Source organism: Arachis hypogaea, chromosome 5 (genome assembly GCF_003086295.3).
Source record: "Arachis hypogaea cultivar Tifrunner chromosome 5, arahy.Tifrunner.gnm2.J5K5, whole genome shotgun sequence".
Classification (NCBI taxonomy): domain Eukaryota; kingdom Viridiplantae; phylum Streptophyta; class Magnoliopsida; order Fabales; family Fabaceae; genus Arachis; species Arachis hypogaea.
This window is the reverse complement of record NC_092040.1, coordinates 64,936,445-64,951,458: the sequence shown is the minus strand read 5'-3', so window position 1 is coordinate 64,951,458 and position 15,014 is coordinate 64,936,445. Positions and strand designations below refer to the sequence as shown.

Sequence of the window (15,014 nt, the reverse complement as noted above, 5' to 3'; positions counted from 1 at the left end):
TGCTTTATTTATTATTCGAAAACTCCATAACATTTACTATCTGCCTAACTGAGATTTACAAGATGACCATAGCTTGCTTCATACCAACAATCTCCGTGGGATCGACCCTTACTCACGTAAGGTATTACTTGGACGACCCAGTGCACTTGCTGGTTAGTTGTGTGGAGTTGTGACTAAGTGTGATTCACGTTTGAGAGCGCTACCAAGTTTTTGGCGCCATTGTCGATGATCACAATTTTGTGCACTAAGTTTTGGCACTATTGCCGGGGATTGTTCGAGTTTGGACAACTGACGGTTCATCTTGTTGCTCAGATTAGGTAATTTTCTTTTTTATTTTCTTTTCAAAAAGTTTTCAAAAATATTTTTCAAAATTCTCCCTCTATTTTCGAAAAATCCTTCAGAGTTTTTAAGAATGAATTCTAGAGTTTCAAAATGGTATGCTGAAGCTTGGCTAGCCATCAATCCTTAGACTAACCTGGTATGATTCCTGGAATTTTGATTGAGGACTTTGAATTCATTACTTCCTTTTTCCTATATGTTTTCAAAAAAATAAAATAAAATAAAAAAATTATAAAAATCAAAAATATTTTTGTGTTTCTTGTTTGAGTCTTGTGTCATGTTTTAAGTTTGGTGTTAATTGTATATTCATTTTGTTCTTGCAATTTTCGAAAATTCATGCATTCATAATGTTCTTCATGGTCTTCAAGTTGTTTTTGGTAAGTCTTCTTGTTTGATCTTGATGTTTTCTTGTTTTGTGTCTTTTATTGTTTTTCATGTGCATCTTTGCATTCATATTGTCTAAGCATTAAAGATTTCTAAGTTTGGTGTCTTGCATGTTTTCTTTGCATCAAAAATTTTTCAAAAATATGTTCTTGATGTTCATCATGATCTTCAAAGTGTTCTTGGTGTTCATCTTGATATTCATAGTGTTCTTGCATGCATCGTTGGTTTTGATCAAAAATTTTCATGTTTTGGATCATATTTGTGTTTTTCTCTCTCATCATTAAAAATTCAAAAATAAAAAAAATATCTTTTCCTTTTTTCTCTCAAAATTTCGAAAATTTGGGTTGACTTAGTCAAAAAAATTTTAAACTTAGCTATTTCTTATAAGTCAAGTCAAATTTTCAATTTTAAAAACCCTCTCTTTTCAAACTTTTTCAAAAATCAAATCTTTTTCATTTTTATCTTATGATTTTCGAAAATTTAAAAATATTTTTCAAAAATCTTTTTCTTAATTTTATCTTTATTTTCGAAAATTATGCTAAACAATTAATGTAATTGATTCAAAAATTTGAAGTTTGTTACTTTCTTGTTAAGAAAGGTTCAATCTTTAAATTCTAGAATCATATCTTTTAGTTTCTTGTTAGTCAAGTAATTAATTTTAATTTTAAAAATTAAATCTATCTTATCTTATCTTTTATATCATATCTTTTTCAAAATTTTATCTTTTTCAAAAATTTGATTTTAAAATATCTTTTCTAACTTTTTATCTTCTTATCTTTTCAAATTTGATTTTCAAATCTTTTTCAACTAACTATTTGACTTTTTGTTTTTTTCTTATCTTTTTCAAAACCACCTAATAACTTTTTTCTCTTTAATTTTCGAAAATACTTCCCTCTTTTTCAAAAAAAAATTCTTTTTTTATTTAATTAATTGTTTTAAATTTTAATTTTAATTTCATTTCTTATCTTTATTTTCGAAAATCATTTAACTTCTTTTCAAAATTTAATTTCGAAAATTTCTCCCTCTCTCATCTTTTCCTATTTATTTATTCATTTACTAACACCTGTCTTCACCTCTCTTCATCTCAAATCACTGCCCTTATCCTTACCTTTGTGTTTGGATTCTCCTTTTTTTATTCCCTTCTTCTTCTACTAATAATAAGGAACCTCTTTACTGTGACATAGAGGATTCCTCTTCTTTTTCTGTTCTCTTCTCTTTCATATGAGCAGGAACAAGGAAAAAGGCATTCTTGTTGAAGCTGATCCAGAACCTGAAAGGACTCTGAAGAGGAAACTAAGAGAAGCTAAATTACAACAATCCAGAGACAACCTTGCTGAAATTTTCGAACAAGAAAAGGAGATGGCAGCCGAGCCTAACAACAATAATGCAAGAAGGATGCTTGGTGATTATACCACACCTACGTCCAAGTTTGATGGAAGAAGCATCTTAATTCTTACCATAGGAGCAAACAATTTTGAGCTTAAACCTCAATTAGTTGCTCTAATGCAACAGAACTGCAAGTTTCATGGACTTCCATCAGAAGATCCCTACCAGTTCTTAACTGAGTTCTTTCAGATCTGTGAGACTGTTAAGACTAATGGAGTAGATCCTGAAGTCTACAGGATCATGCTTTTCCCTTTTGATGTAAGAGACAGAGCTAGAACATGATTGGACTCTCAACCTAAAGATAGCCTAGACTCCTGGGATAAGCTGGTCACGGCCTTCTTAGCTAAGTTCTTTCCTCCTCAAAAGCTGAGCAAGCTTAGAGTGGATGTTCAGACCTTCAAACAAAAAGATGGAGAATCCCTCTATGAAGCTTGGGAAAGATACAAACAGATGACCAAAAGATGTCCTTCTATTATGGTCTATCTGAGTTCTCTAAGATATCATTGGACCATTCTGCAGGTGGATCCATTCACCTAAAGAAAACGCCTGCAGAAGCTCAAGAACTTATTGACATGGTTGTAAATAACCAGTTCATGTACACTTCTGAGAGGAATTCCGTGAATAATGGGACGCCTCAAAGGAAGGGAGTTCTTGAAATTAATGCTCTGAATGCCATATTGGCTCAAAACAAAATGTTGACTCATCAAGTCAACATGATTTCTCAAAGTCTGAATGGATGGGAAAATGCATCCAACAGCACTAAAGAGGCATCTTCTGAAGAAGAAGCTTATGATCCTGAAATCCCTGCAATAGCAGAGGTAAATTATATGGGTGAACCTTATGGAAACACCTATAATTCATCATGGAGAAATCATCCAAATTTCTCATGGAAGGATCAACAAAAACCTCAACAAGGCTTTAATAATGGTGGAAGAAATAGTCTCAGCAATATCAAGCCTTATCCATTGGTGCACGAAATTGTGATTCAAACAATGGCGCCAAAAACTTGGTAGCACTCTCAAACGTGAATCACACTTAGTCACAACTCTACACAACTAACCAGCAAGTGCACTGGGTCGTCCAAGTAATACCTTACGTGAGTAAGGGTCGATCCCATGGAGATTGTTGGTATGAATCAAGCTATGGTCATCTTGTAAATCTCAGTTAGGCAAATAATAAATGTTATGGAGTTTTCGAATAGTAAATAAAGCAGAAAATAAAGATAGAGTTACTCATGTAATTTAATGGTGGGAATTTCAGATAAGTGTATGGAGATGCTTGTCCCTGTTGGATCTCCGCTTTCCTACTGCCTTCCTTCAATCCTTCTTACTCCTTTCCATGGCAAATTGTATGTAGGGCATCACCGTTGTCAATGGCTACATCCCACCCTCTCAGTGAAAAAGGTCCAAATGCTCTGTCATGGCACGGCTAATCATCTGTCGGTTCTCGATCATGTTGGAATAGAATCCCTTGATTCTTTTGCGTTTGTCATCACACCCAACAATCGCGAGTTTGAAGCTCGTCACAGTCATTTAATCCCTGAATCTTACTCAGAATACCACAGACAAGGTTTAGACTTTCTGGATTCTCATGAATGCCGCCATCAATCTAGCTTATACCATGAAGATTCTAATTAAGGAATCCAAGAGATATGCGCCCGGTCTGAGGTAGAACGGAAGTGGTTATTAGTCACGCGTTCATAGGTGAGAATGATGATGAGTGTCACGGATCATCACATTCATCATGTTAAAGTGCAACGAATATCTTAGAACATGAATAGCTGAATTAAATAGAAAATAGTAGTAATTGCATTAAAACTTGAGGTAAACCAGAGCTCTACACCCTTAATCTATGGTGTGTAGAAACTCCACCGTTAAAAATACATAGGTGATGAAGGTTCAGGCATGGCCGAATGGCCAGCCCCCAAACGTGATTAGAAGACTGAATGGTCAAAAGACCTTCCAATCAAAGACACTGAATACAATAGTAAAAAGTCCTATTTATACTAGACTAGCTACTAGGGTTTACAAAAGTAAGTAATTGATGCAGAAATCCACTTCTGGGGCCCACTTGGTGTGTTCTTGGGCTGAGCTTGAGCTTTACACGTGTAGAGGCTTCTTTTGGAGTTGAACACCAAGTTGTAACATGTTTTTGGCGTTCAACTCTGGTTCGCGACGTGTTTCTGGCGTTTGACTCCAGAATGCAGCATGGAACTGGCGTTGAGCGCCAGTTTACATCATCTAATCACGAATAAAGTATAAACTATTATATACTGCTGGAAAGCTCTGGATGTCTACTTTCCAACGATGTTGAGAGCGTGCCATTTGGAATTCTGTAGCTCTAGAGAATTCATTTTGAGTGTAGGGAGGTCAGAATCCAACAACATCAACAGTCCTTTGTCGGCCTTTTATCAGAGTTTTGCTCAGGTCCCTCAATTTCAGCCAGAAATTATCTGAAATCACAGAAAAACACACAAACTCATAGTAAAGTCCAGAAATGTGAATTTAGCAGAAAACTAATGAAAACATCCCAAAAAGTAGGTAGATCCTACTAAAAACTACCTAAAAACAATGCCAAAAAGCGTATAAATTATCCGCTCATCACAACACCAAACTTAAATTGTTGCTTGTCCCCAAGCAACTGAAAATAAATTAGGAAAAAAAGAAGAGAATATACTATAAATCCCAAAATATCAATGAATATTAATTCTAATTAGATGAGCGGGACTTGTAGCTTTTTGCTTCTGAATAGTTTTGGCATCTCACTTTCTCCTTTGAAGTTTAGAATGATTGGCATCTATTGGAAGTTAGAATTTCAGATAGTGTTTATTCATTCTCCTAGCTAAGTTTGTTGATTCTTGAACACAGCTACTTTTATGAGTCTTGGCCGTGGCCCTAAGCATTTTGTTTTCCAGTATTATCACCGGATACATAAATGTCACAGACACATGACTGGGTGAACCTTTTCAGATTGTGACTCAGCTTTGCTAAAGTCCCTAGTTAGAGGTGTCCAGAGCTCTTAAGCACACTCTTTTTGCTTTGGATCACGACTTTAACCACTAAGTCTCAAGCTTTTCACTTGGACATGCATGCCACAAGCGCATGGTTAGGGACAGCTTGATTTAGCCGCTTAGGCCTGGATTTTATTTCCTTGGGCCCTTCTATCCATTGATGCTCAAAGCCTTGGATCCTTTTTACCCTTGCCTTTTGGTTTTAAGGGCTATTGGCTTTTTCTGCTTGCTATTTCTTTTTCTTTCTATTTTTTTTCGTAAGCTTTTGCTTTTTCACTACTTTTTCTTGCTTCAAGAATGAATTTCATGATTTTTCAGATTATCAATAGCATTTTTCTTTGTTCATCATTCTTTCAAGATCCAACAATTTTAACATTCATAAACAACAAGATCAAAATTATGCACTGTTCAAGCATTCATTTAGAAGACAAGAAGTATTGTCACCACATCAATATAATTAAACTAAATTCAAGGATAATTTCGAAATTCATGTACTTCTTGTTCTTTTGAATTAGAGATATTTTTCATTTAAGAGAGGTGAAGGATTCATGGGATTATTTATAGCCTTAAGACATAGTTACTAAATATTAATGATCATGTAACAGAGACACAAATATAGAAGACATAATAAGCATAAAAACCGAAAAACAGAAAAATAAGAACAAGGAATGAATCCACCTTAGTGATGGTGGCGCTTTCTTCTTGAAGAACCAATGATGTCCTTGAGTTCTTCTATGTCTCTTCCTTGCCTTTGTTGCTCCTCCCTAGTGATTTTGGTGCTCTTATCCTTAGTTTCTCCCAATAGTTGTGTGGAGGAAAATGTATCCCTTGAGGCATCTCCGGGATTTCTTGGTGATGAGCTTCCTCATGCGTCTCTTGGGTTCCATGAGTGGGCTCTCTTGTTTGCTCCATCCTTTTCTTAGTGATGGGCTTGTCCTCCTCAATGGGGATGTCTCCTTTTATGATGAGTAACATAGATGGCAAATAAGATGAGGAAAAGCTAGCCTTGCCAAGGTAGAGGGCTTTTCGGCTATTTTGTAGAATTCAAGGGAGATGACTTCATGAACTTCTACTTCCTCTCCAGTCATGATGCTATGAATCATGATGGCCCGATCCACAGTAACTTTAGATCGGTTGCTAGTGGGGATGATGGAGTGTTGGATGAACTCCAACCATCCTCTAGCCACAGGCTTGAGGTCCAGTCTTCTTAATTTAACCGGCTTGCCTTTGGAGTCTCTTTTCTATTGGGCTCCTTCAACACATATGTCCCTAAGGACTTGGTCCAACCTTTGATCAAAGTTGACCCTTCTTGTGTAGGGGTGTTGATGGTGTTTTTGCGGAAAAATGAATTTCCAAACACATAGATCTAACCGGCAAGTATACCGGGTCGCATCAAGTAGTAATAACTCACATAGAGTGAGGTCAATCCCACAAGGATTGATGGATCAAGCAACTTTAGTGGGTGATTAGTTTAGTCAAGCTAACATTGAGTGAATTTTGTGAAGAGTGACCGACAGAAAGTAAATTGCAAGAATTAAAACTGCAGAAGCTAAATTGGACAGAAACTTAAATGGGCGGAAGCTTAAATGACAAGAAATGTAAATTCTAGTGAATGTAAAGGGGAGTGGGTGCTGGAAATTAAAGAAAGTAGTAAATTAGAACTCAGATCGATTGCAGAAAATTAAACTTGTAGGAAAAATAAATTGGAGGCAGTGCAAGAGAAAGTAAAAATTGTAGAGAATGAAATTGTAGCAGAAAAGTAAATCAGCAAGAAAACTCAATTCAATTATGAAATCTAAAAAGACAAGTGAGGATCTCAGGGAATCAATGAGACTAGAAAACAAGTCTAGATCTCAATTCCTTCCTTGATCCAATAGAGAAACAATTTGAAGAAGAAATAGAGATGGAAGCAGTAAAGAGAGCCTTGATTCAAATTACAATTCCTTGAATTATGCAGCAGAATAAAACAGAGAGATCTCAGATAGAAACTGAAACAGAATTTCTCCAATCTCAATCCAAGATTTAAAACAGGAAGGAAAACTAAGAGAGAGCTCTCTATCCTACTCCTAATGCTCCCTAGTGGAGCCAGCCTTTTCAATACTCTCTATTAGAGCCCCCCTCCTCTATGAAATGGAATTGATGCCTTTATATAGGCTTTACAAAGTAAAAATAAAAATGAAAGTGAAATTAAAGACAAATTACAATTAAATGAAATTCCTATTTTATCTATCTCTTGTGCATTTGAGTGATGATAATGGGCTTTGCTTGCTTTGGATTTGGGTTGAAGATGGCCTAGTTGATTGCTCTTGGACTTGGAAAGAAATCTGTTTGCAATTTGGACTTTGGAGCCTTTAAGTTTGAGTCAAAGTTTGAGGCAAACTTTAACTCAAACGTTGGCATGTTGGAAATTATGCAGAACGGTGCTCTTTCTGTCACTCACGTTTGAGTTCACGTTTGGGGTCAAACGTGAGCTCAAACGTGCTCCCTCCAAGGCCATTTTTGCAGCCAACGTTTGACCTCAAGTTTGAGGCAAACGTTGGCGCAAACGTTAGTCCTCTTGGGTGTGTAATTGTGCCAATGTTTGACCTCATGTTTGAGGCAAACGTTGGCGCAAACGTTGCTTCCTCCAGGGTTAATTTTTGAGCCAACGTTTGACCTCAAGTTTGAGGCAAACGTTGGCGCAAATATTGGGAACATTGCCAGTTTTGGAAGCTCGAACGTGCTGTCCACTCCATACTATCATATATTGTTGGAAAGCCCTAAATGTCTACTTTCCAATGCTGTTGAAAGCGCATCATTTGGAGCTCCACAGCTCGAGTTATACTCCATAGAAGGTGCAGAGGTCAGCTGGCCTTACTACATGTTGGTGTCATGTTTGTTTATGCACGTTTCGGGGCGGTTTTCTCCCTCAATTTTTATGTCCACCATGTAGTGCCATATATTCTTGGAAAGCTCTTGATTCCTACTTTCCAATGCTTTTAAAATCACTTCATTTGGAGCTCTGTAGCTCAAGTTATTCTTGTTGGAAGTATACCCCTTCAGGCTGTGGGGAGCAACGTTTCCAGTAACGTTGGAGCACCAACTTTGGCTCCAACGTTGCTTCCCTTTGCCTCCTTTCATGGCCTTCTTGTTGCCTCTTTGTCATCCCTTTTCTTAGCTTATTTTGTGCCTTTTTAGCTTCTTTTTCTTCTTATTTCCTACAAAATTTATAAAATCAAAGGATCAAAGAAATATACCAATTAAGCACAAAAGCAATCAATATTTAAGCACAAATAATCAATTTCTTGTGTGAAAAAGCATAGAAAAATATGACATGGTGACATGCCATCACAAAACCAAACTTAAACCTTGCTTGTCCCCAAGCAAGAAAAGAATCATGCAGTAGAGATTGACAATCCAAGGTAGGAAGAATAGCAACTCAATTTTCATGGTAAGCTAGTTTTCAACGCATGCTACAATCACAAAAGAAATGTAGATGATTGATGCTTCTATCTAGCTCAATTTATGAAATCTTTTTCTTATAATTCTTCCTTGAAACAAGCTTTTGATTTTTTTTTCTTTTTTTTTTTTTTGCTTCTCCTTTTGGGTACTTTGCCCCATGAGTTGATAACAAAGTTACGATTCTAAATGCTTTGTTTTCAAGTATTACCACTTGATACATAAGCACCACAAGCATTTGAATTAGAGGACTTCATTAAGCTCATTTTTTTCTTTTCTTGACCCTCTAATCATTGATGCTCAGAAACTTGAGCTTTGAGGGAGTGATTTTGCACTTGAGCCTAGCCTTGACTTCTAAGTGTTTTGTTTTCAGGCATTTGGCTTGATACATAAACACCACAAGCACTTAGCAACTAAATTGCCATTGGTACTCAAAGCCTTCAGCTTTCTCATTCTTTCCCTTTTTCTTTTCTTGCCTTATTTTGCATTTGCTTCTTCAAGGTTTTCATGATTTCAAAAGATTTCACAAAAATGCACTAGATGAAAACTTCAATTAAATAAAATCTAATGCAATTGAGCAACAATCAATCATACTAGCTTTCCAATACTTGTATGCACAAGCTAAATTCTTCTTTAATTCCTTGTTTGTTTATGATCATGATAATTTTTTGCTTTTGAATTCACAAAACTCAAGTTGGTAGTTATAATGTCACAGCAACATGTTACCATTTAGAAATCAAGCTATGCCTATTCATACCACACATGCATACAGAGAAGATAAAGACACTCATGTAATTTAAAGTGCTGAAAACAAATGAGAGGAAAAGGAACTTTACAACCTTGTAATTCATCTTCTCTATTGTTGTCATTTTCCTCCCATTCTTCTCTTTCCCATACCAAACTCAGAATACTTGCTCATCCTCAAGCAACTATTAGAACCGTGGCTATGGGGCTAACATGGATCATGAATGTCTTACACAAGAAATGTTAGTAGTACATGTATTTCAAGCAAGCAAAATTAAGAATAACTATCAAGGCATAGAGAAACAAAGACATTATGATTGCAGAAATAAGATGGTGTGCATGATACATTGCATAAAAATATAAGTGGCACCAAACTTAGTGTGACACTTTCACTTGGAATTGATGCAAGTATCCAGTAAAGGTTTGAAGCAAATTTTGTTGCATAGCAACACCAAACTTAGAATGCAACCATATGTCAATTTATTTGAATTAAAACTAAACAAGAGAAACTGTTATTTGTTGAATACTATCACCAAGCCAAGATTTGCCATGAATAAGGATCTCTTGGTGATGTATTAACAAAAACAGTTAATAAAATTAAACATAAAAAATAAAGAAGTGACTAAAACAAAGAGAATGCAAACGAAATGTCAAAACAAAAGAAAAATAATAATGCAAAGGCAATATGATTATGCAGACAAGTGATGTTGCTGGATGAGTTGCATAGAAAAAATAAGTGGCACATCAAACTTAGAATCTTAGTGTGACACTTTCATGTAGAATTGATGCAATCATCCAAAGGAATTGAAAACAATTTATTGCAGGGCAACACCAAACTTAGAATGTGATCATATGCTAGTTTATTGAAATTTAAACAAGGCAAGGAGAAGGAACGTTACCTACTGTTTACCTATTCTTCACTTTCTTCCTCTTCTTCCAGTTTGTTAAGAGGAATGATTCCAAGAGCGGAGAAGTTTCAGCTATTGTCCCCTGTCTTGGTCTCCTTTCAGCAAGCTTCCTTGTGAAATTGGCTTGATTGATCTTGCTTGCTGGATCAGGGGGAGGATTGTTTGCAGTTGACCTTCTCTTGAATGTTGTCCTTGGTATCTTGGTCACAATCTTCTTCTTGGTGCTTTTGTTAATTGCTTTCACTTCTTGGATGTCAAGACATGGTTGCTATGTGATTATTGGAGTGATTTCTTCATTAAGAGCCTCTTGAATTGGTGGTTCCATGAGTCCTTCCACTTTGCACTTCTCTGTTTCAATTGAGTGTGACTTCTTTTGAGTGTCTTCGTCACTTTCTTGCTCCTTCACTCCTTCCCTTGTCACCTCAAGTGCAGTTTCATTTTCAACCACCTCGTTCTTCATTGAAATTTTGCTTGATATAGAGGCTTCCTCATCTTGCCCTTCCACTTTCTTTGTTGCACCTAACAATTGATCTAACATCACTTTCAAGTTTGTGAAGGATTTCTCTTTTTTTTCCAGAATTTCTTTTCCTCCTTCCAACATCTTTTGAGCATGGACTCAATCCTTGAGAGTCCTTGGCTTGTTGATGTTTGTGTTGGTTGTGAGTCTTGGGATGGATTTTGTGTTTGAGGCATAGTTAATTGATGAAGAATTTTCAAATGTATAACTGGAAGGTGAGGTTGGGCTTGACTGCTCAGAATTTGCAGTTTCTTGGTTATACTCCCAGCCACCATGAGAATAATTACTTGAATCATTTTGTGATGGTGAGAGATATCCCATCTGATTTTCTTGCTCATCTTGTGGTTCTAAAGCATTTCTCCATGGATTGGAGTGCTTAGAATTTGTATTTTCTTGGTGATATTCCGAGTCACCATTAGAGATTGGTGATGGTGGGTGATATCCCATAAAATTTTTTTTTGACCATAAGATGAGTTAAACTCCATTTATATTTTGTAAAATGCAGCATCAATGAAAATTGAAATTCATGTCACAGAGGAAGAATTTCTTAGTGAGGCAATAACTCAAGCACCTTGCTATCAACTTAAAACAGAGAACAAAAACAAAGAAAATGCTTGATCTAGACTTCTCACCCACTTAATCATTGTTGATCTAATCAACCCCCGGCAACGGCGCCAAAAACTTGATGGTGTTTTTGTGGAAAAACGAATTTCCAAACACATAGATCTAACCGGCAAGTATACCGGGTCGCATCAAGTAGTAATAACTCACTTAGAGTGAGGTTGATCCCACAGGGATTGATGGATCAAGCAACTTTAGTGGGTGATTAGTTTAATCAAGCTAACTGATGAGCGGATAATTTGTATACTTTTTGGCATTGTTTTTAGTATGTTTTTGTTATGATCTAGTTAGTTTTTAGTATATTTTTATTAGTTTTTTAGTTAAAATTCACTTTTCTGGACTTTACTATGAGTTTGTGTGTTTTTCTGTGATTTCAGGTATTTTCTGGCTGAAATTGAGGAACCTGAGCAAAAATCTGATTCAGAGACCAAAAAAGACTGCAGATGCTGTTGGATTCTGACCTCCCTGCACTCGAAGTGGATTTTCTGGAGCTACAGAAGCCCAATTGGCGCGCTCTCAACGGCGTTGGAAAGTAGACATCCTGGGCTTTCCAGCAATATATGATAGTCCATACTTTGCCCAAGATTTGATGGCCCAAACCGGCGTTCAAAGTCACCTTAAGAAATCCCAGCGTTAAACGCTGGAACTGGCACCCAAATGGGAGTTAAACGCCCAAACTGGCACTAAAGCTGGCGTTTAACTCCAAGAGGAGTCTCTGCACGAAATTTGCTTCATTGCTCAGCCCAAGCACACACTAAGTGGGCCCGGAAGTGGATTTTTATGTCATTTACTCATTTCTGTACACCTTAGGTTACTAGTTCTTATAAGTAGGACCTTTTACTATTGTATTAGAGGACTTTGGTAGCTATCTTCGTTTTGTATGCTATCTTAGATCATTGGGAGGCTGGCCATTCGGCCATGCCTAGACCTCATGCTTATGTATTTTCAACGGTGGAGTTTCTACACACCATAGATTAAGGTGTGGAGCTCTGCTGTACCTCGAGTATTAATGCAATTACTATTGTTCTTCCATTCAATTCCGCTTGTTCTTTGTCCAAGATATCATTTGTTCTTCAACTTGATGAAGGTGATGATTGTCACGAATCATCACCATTCTCACCCATGAACAAAGTGACTGACAACCACTCTTGTTCTACAAGCAACTAAGGCCATAGTGAATATCTCTTGGATTCCTGATTGCACGATGCATGGTTGATCGCCTGACAACCGAGTGCTCGCCTGACAAACGAGCCAACCATTCCGTGAGATCAGAGTCTTCGTGGTATAGGCGAGAACTGATGGCAGCATTCAAGAGATTCCGGAAGGTCTAACCTTGTCTGTGGTATTCTGAGTAGGATTCAATGACTGAATGACTGTGACGTGCTTCAAACTCCTGAGGGCGGGGCATTAGTGACAGACGCAAAAGAATCACTGGATTCTATTCCGGCTTGATTGAGAACCGACAGATGAATTCCGCTATGCTGTGATAGAGCATATGCAATCGCTTTCACTGAGAGGATGGGAGGTAGCCACTGACAACGGTGAAACCCTTGCTTAAGCTTGCCATGGAAAGGAGTAAGAAGGATTGGATGAAGACAGTAGGAGAGCAGAGAGACGGAAGGGAAGGCATCTTCATGCGCTTATCTGAAGTTCCTACCAATGAATTACATAAGTATCTCTATCTTTACCTTTGTGTTATTTTCGTTCATCACCATTACTACTTGAGTTTGCCTGACTAAGATTTACAAGATGACCATAGCTTGCTTCAATACTAACAATCTCCGTGGGATCGACCCTTACTCGCGTAAGGTTTATTACTTGGACGACCCAGTGCACTTGCTGGTTAGTTGTGCGAAGTTGTGTAATGCCATGGTATTGAGCTACCACGTTGTTGGAGCCATTACTGGGGATTATGAGAGTTGTGAAAAAGTATTGTTCACAATTTTGCGCACCACTAACATTGAGTGAATTGTGTGAAGAGTGACCGACAGAAAGTAAATTACAAGAATTAAAGTGCAGAAGCTAAATTAGACAGAAACTTAAATGGGCGGAAGCTTAAATGACAAGAAATGTAAATTGTAATGAATGTAAAGGGGAGTGGGTGCTGGAAATTAAAGAAAGTAGTAAATTAGAACTCAGATCAATTGCAAAAAATTAAACTTGCAGGAAAAATAAATTGGAGGCAGTGCAAGAGAAAGTAAAAATTGTAGAGAATGAAATTGTCGTAGAGAAGTAAATCAGCAAGAAAACCCAATTCAATTATGAAATCTAAAAAGACAAGTGAAGATCTCAGGGAATCAATGAGACTAGAAAACAAGTCTAGATCTCAATTCCTTCCTTGATCCAATAGAGAAACAATTTGAAGAAGAAATAGAGATGGAAGCAGTAAAGAGAGCCTTGATTCAAATTACAATTCCTTGAATTATGCAGCAGAATAAAACAGAGAGATCTCAGATAGAAACTGAAACAAAATTTCTCCAATCTCAATCCAAGATTTAAAACAGGAAGGAAAACTAAGAGGGAGCTCTCTATCCTACTCCTAATGCTCCCTAGTGGAGCCAGCCTTTTCAATACTTCTATTAAAGTCCCCCTCCTCTATGAAATGGAATTGATGCCTTTATATAGGCTTTACAAAGTAAAAATAAAAATGAAAGTGAAATTAAAGACAAATTACAATTAAATGAAATTCCTATTTTATCTATCTCTTGTGCATTTGAGTGATGATAATGGGCTTTGCTTGCTTTGGATTTGGGTTGAAGATGGCCTAGTTGATTGCTCTTGGACTTGGAAAGAAATTCGTTTGCAATTTGGACTTTGGAGCCTTTAAGTTTGAGTCAAAGTTTGAGGCAAACTTTAACTCAAACGTTGGCATGTTGGAAATTATGCAGAACGGTGCTTGATAAACTACTATTTTATGGTTTATCTTGTGCTCAATTGAGTGGATTTTATCAACTCTTTACCCTGTTATTCATACTATTTGCATGTTTTACATTTCCCTTCCTAATTATGTGCTTTGATTGAAAACATGCTTCTTTGGACTTATATTTGCTTATTATTAATCCTCTCTTATCACCATTAGATGTCTTGATATGTGTGTTAAGTGTTTTCAGAGATTACAGGGCAGGAATGGCTTAGAGGATGGAATGGAAGCATGCAAAAGTAGAAGGAATACAAGAAGTTGGAGAAACTGCTAAGCTGTCCAGCCTGACCTCTTCGCACTCAAATGGCTATAACTTTAGCTACAGAGGTCCAAACGATGCGGTTTCAGTTGCGTTGGAAAGCTAACGTCCGGGGCTTCGATTTGATATATAATTTGCCATAGTTGCCTCGACGGCAGGTGACGCGAACGCGTGGGTCACACGGACGCGTGACCTGGCAGGAACGCAACCCGCGCGGCCGCGTGAGTCATGCGGCCGCGTCACTTTTCCGCAACCTGTACGGACCAGAAAGCGCTGGAAGTGACTTCTGGGCTGTTTCTGTCCCAGTTTTCGGCCCAGAGAACACAGATTAGAGGCTATAAAGTGGGGGAATGCATCCATTCATCATCAGGTTCTGATCAAGCATTCATAATTCTCTTTTTATTATTTTAGATGTAGTTTTCAGAGAGAGAGGTAGCCTCTCTCTTAGGATTAGGATTAGAAATTAGGATTTTTAGAAACTAGGATTT

General features: G+C 37.2%; 1 non-coding gene across 1 annotated transcript; it reads right to left on the bottom strand.

Moving 5' to 3' along the window:
• Positions 1 to 2,481: 2,481 nt before the first annotated feature.
• Positions 2,482 to 2,590, bottom strand: LOC112804208 (small nucleolar RNA R71). Its single transcript, XR_003202826.1, has one exon. It is a non-coding gene; the product is annotated as a small nucleolar RNA R71 (small nucleolar RNA).
• Positions 2,591 to 15,014: the final 12,424 nt, after the last annotated feature.